The sequence below is a fragment of the Anomaloglossus baeobatrachus genome, chromosome 7 (assembly GCF_048569485.1).
Source record: "Anomaloglossus baeobatrachus isolate aAnoBae1 chromosome 7, aAnoBae1.hap1, whole genome shotgun sequence".
Taxonomy (NCBI): domain Eukaryota; kingdom Metazoa; phylum Chordata; class Amphibia; order Anura; family Aromobatidae; genus Anomaloglossus; species Anomaloglossus baeobatrachus.
In genome coordinates, this window is record NC_134359.1 from 298,660,083 (window position 1) to 298,664,634 (window position 4,552).

A 4,552-nucleotide genomic window follows, 5' to 3' on the forward strand; every position below is an offset into this window, starting at 1 on the left:
GTGACGCCAAGTTGTCGCGGGCGGGGAGGAGGGTGTCAGCACACCACACTCACCCCCTTCTGCTCGGGTCCGGCGGCCGCTGCTCAGTGGTGGCTCGAGCTGTAGGCCGGATCCCGGGGGTTCTCGAGCGGCACTCCTCGCCCGTGAGTGAAAGGGGTTTGTTGGGTGTGGGGATGATTATTGTCCGTGACCCCACCCACGGTTGTGGTGATTTCACCACCGCTGCTCTATACGGGGCTCCCGGGGATGGTGATGCGGAGCAGCCAGGTGTTGTGTTGCCCCTCCGTGGGTAGGGGTTGGTGATCCCGGGGCCCGGTGATGGTGAGGGAGGTGCAGGGCCCGGTGGGCGCAGGGACGCGGGGGCAGCGCGGTGCCTTGCGGCACTGTTGTACTCACTCAGCCTGAGACGTGGACACAGTTTGTACGGTAAACCAAACGGCTGGATAGACGGTCCCACGGACGGCTGCACTTGCTCTCCCGGTAGGTGACGGTGATGTCCCTCTTCCTTGCACCTTGGTGTACTTGATGGTTGCGATGGGTCCCCACCGGTAACCCGCTCCCCGGCTTCAAGCTGGACCGGGGGAGCTCTACTCTTTGCCCGCAGGCGCTGGCCCTAAGAAACTGGTGCCTTGGCGGTAGTGGTGTCTCTTCTATACTGGCTGGGCTGTTGCCTTCAATCGGGACTTGGTTGTTGGGGGATCTACGTCCCCTTCACTGACGGATTTGGCAAATTTGGCGACTCCTAGCCTTGCCGGGGTCCGAGAGGCCCCTGCCCTGGTGCTGACTGTCCTTCGGAACACTGCTCCAGACCGCCGGGCACACAGCCTACGGGGTCCTTCCAGGAACTTCCAAACGGTCCCCCTCCAGACAGTCACCGCCGTCGCTGACCTTGCTGACCTGGTCCTACACACAGCTGGACCCTTCAGGCTTTCTTTCTTTACTGTCACCTCACTTGCTTTCCTCCTTTACCACTTTTCTACTTTCACTACTTGTTTACTCCTTCACTTCGCTCCTCACTCCTGCTCCTCCCTGAGCTTTCTGCTCTTTACTCAAGCTCGTCCCTGAGCTGACTCCACTCTAGCCCTCAGCTAGGCTTCAACTCGTTGTTTACTCTCTCATGTCCCTCACTGGACTGCCTGGTTTCTCCCGCCTCCAGAACTGTGAACTCCTCGGTGGGCGGAGCCAACCGCCTGGCCCACCCCCTGGTGTGAATCATCAGTCTCTGGAGGAAGGCAACAAGGATTTTTGGTTAGCTTAGATGTGCCTACCTGGGATGTAGGGTGTGGTGGTATGTGACCTGTGTCCCCTGGCTTGCCCAGGGCGACACACAACCATGGAGCTTCAGAGGTTAATTCTCCTGCACAGACTCTCCACCCTTTTAGTTTTCAGTTCCCGCTCTTTCACTCTACAATGGCGTCTGCTGAGCTGAGGGACGAGCTGACCTGCTCCATCTGCCTGAGCCTCTATACAGATCCCGTATCCCTGAGATGTGGACACTTCTTCTGCCGCTCGTGTATTGTGAGTGCGCTGGATGCACAGGAGGCGGCTGGAGTGTATTCCTGTCCTGACTGCAGAGCAGAATATCCGGAGCGTCCGACCCTGGAGAAGAACCGAAAGCTGAGGAACATAGTGGAGCGTTTCTCATCTACTCAGCCTGAGATGGAGGAGACCAGAATCTTCTGTATGTACTGTGATTCTCCTGTCCTGGCTGTGAGATCCTGTCTGCAGTGTGAGACCTCCCTGTGTGGCAAACATCTGACAGCCCACAACAAGACATTAGATCATATATTAACAGAAACCACACAATCTTTTGAGAACAGAAAATGTTCCCTCCACCAGAAGGTTCTGGAGTATTACTGCCCGCAGGACGCGGCTTGTCTGTGTGTGTCTTGCTGTCTGGTTGGTGAACACCGAGGACACCAGGTGGAACTTCTAGATGAGGCTTCTGAGAAGAAAAAGGAGAAACTGAGGAATTATCTGGATGAACTAAACCCACAAAAAGCTGAAATTCAGACAAGAGTCCAGAATCTGCAGCATCGTAAGAGGAAGATCCAGGAGAAAGCCTCCGATAAGAGGAAGAACGTCAGTAAGATATTGTGAAGCCCCGCAAACGCTGTGTCGGTGCATTACCTTCAGGGACTCCACTCAGCTGGATCTGTCTGGTCACAGGTAGGAAACCTTCTTTGTAGTTTGTCGTGACGCCACTCTCAGATTTGCGGTCAGTGGGGGACCGCCACTGCAGGTTAAGGGATGCCTGGGGCTGATGGTGGGTGCAGCCAGTTGTAGTAGCCTCCTGAGAGTGAGGCAAGCCCCAGGGCCCTGTGTAGGTGTGTAGAACTACAAGGCGCAGAATGACTCAACACAGGCAGGATGTCTTTCAGGGTTTTTACTCACAGTTGATGGCAGGGTGAGTGACCCGGGCGTAGCTGGGATGAACCAAGTGGGAACCAGGTGTCCTTCAGGCTGACTTGTGAGGGTGACTACTAACTCGCCTTCCTTAGCCCTTGGTGGTTTGGGGTAACCCCGACTTTGAGTCCCTATGGGGGTCACCCAGGGAAGATGCTGCAGCCTCTCTCCCCTTCGTTTGCCGTTTGCTTGTCGCCTGGACCAGGCCACTCCAGCTGCTTGCCTCCTGTGACCTATGGGCCCTAACTGTGGCTACGTGGCTGCGGCTTTTGTGGTGTTGTGGCGTGGGCTTTGAGAGCCCCACACCGGCAGGTTTAGCAAAAGAAAGCTGGATCTATCTCCGCTTCGGGATCTGCCGCCCGTTTGGGCCTGGTACTCTCTAGCAGTCTCCTTACTTCCCACTCCGTTGCTCTCTCTCTAGCTGAAGATGGATTTCGGGTAGCACTCCTAGTTGACCGTTCTCCCCCGTCGGTAGCCACTGCGCGGACGCTGTCAGACTACAGCAGCCCACGGGATCTGCTCCTCACTCGAGCTCCCTGGACTCTGCACTGCCTGGCTCACATCTGGGACCTTCACTGCTGCTCCTGTCTGAGCTCCACTTCCCTGCTCCTCACTCCTCCACACTCTGCTGCAGACTGTTTACTCCTCCTTCTCTTTTCCCTTTTGTGCCTGCCTACGCCACCTAGCAACCAGATTCTCTTACCACACCCCTTGAGAGGAGATGGAGGCTTTTGGCCCCCTCCACTATTCCAGTGAAGGTGAAGGCTTTTCCCCCTCCTGGGATCCCCAGGGGTCCTCTCATGGGTACATGTGTGAGACCTGATCACTATGCGCCTGTGTACCACACCCCGGTCAGCCTTCTGGATTACCTGTGTTGTACTGTCCCCAGCATGGGTGCAGTACTCAGTGGTGCCTGACCAGGTCAGGGGCGCCACAATATTTATGGACATTAACAAGCAACTGGAAATTGCAGAAAAGAAAGCACTGAGCGAGGTCTCCAGGCAGGAGGAGAAGATTGTGTCCCAGATATCTCATCAGATCCAAAATCTGGAAATGCAGGAGAACAAGCTATCCAGGAAAATACGGCATGTGGAGGAGATGTGTCGTGTCACCGACCCAATAAGACTCTTACAAGAAAGTGACATTACAGAGTGTAGTCATGGAGGTGAGGAGGACACAGGGGGAGATGGTGGAGAGGTCAGTTCTGAGGAGGATCTGGATGAGGTTCTGATCTCACTGACCTTACTCCGATCTATGAGGGATATTGTCACCAATGTAACATCAGAGCTCGGGGTCCATGTCCCAGACATATTGCTGGATGTGGACACTGCTCAGGAATATGTGAAGATATCAGAAGATCTGAAGACAGCAACAGATTTAGAAGAAAAATAGGAGAGACCAGAATCATCAGGAAGATTTGTGACTTACTCCCAGGTGTTAAGCAGATGTGGCCTCTCCTCAGGACGACATTACTGGGAGGTGGAGTGGAACCAGATAGGATTATGTGGCATCGGATTGACCTATCCCCGTATAGAGAGGAAAGGAGATGAGTCTGGTATTGGATATACTGATTATAATGATACATCTTGGTGTTTAGATATGTATAATGGAGGATATGCAGTATGGCACAACTCACTTAGATTAATCCTCTGTGTAAAGCCAACATGTCCGACACTTGGAGTCTTCTTAGACTATGAGGCCGGGCGTCTGTCCTTCTATGAGCTGTGTGACCCCATCAGACACTTACACACCTTCACCGCCTCCTTCACTGAACCCCTACATGTTCTCCTCTATGTGGAGAATGGAGCCTCTGTGACAATAAGAAGCTGAGGACCCTCTAATAATACAATATATATGATGGGAGTCATAGTGGGGGGGTGTCCTCTTGAATTTTTTTGTCTATCTCGGAGATGACGAGCAGAATCAATGATTGAGCTGGATGGAAATATTAATGGGAGAATTGTCCTAAATGTAATAATAATAGTTAATAAATAACCTTTGTATGATATCCTCTGTACACAATGATCTTTTTGGCTCGTAAGCAGATCTGAGTGATCAGTGGGTGTTATCTGTATCATTGGTGACACCCTGGTGTAACAGTCATGATCGAAGCTAACACCGATTGTGGCCGTTTTATCCCCTCTGA

At 53.2% G+C, this 4,552-nt stretch overlaps 1 pseudogene; it reads left to right on the forward strand.

Annotated features, from left to right (window-relative positions):
* Positions 1–1,392: 1,392 nt before the first annotated feature.
* Positions 1,393–4,236, forward strand: LOC142246500 (E3 ubiquitin/ISG15 ligase TRIM25-like; annotated as a pseudogene).
* Positions 4,237–4,552: the final 316 nt, after the last annotated feature.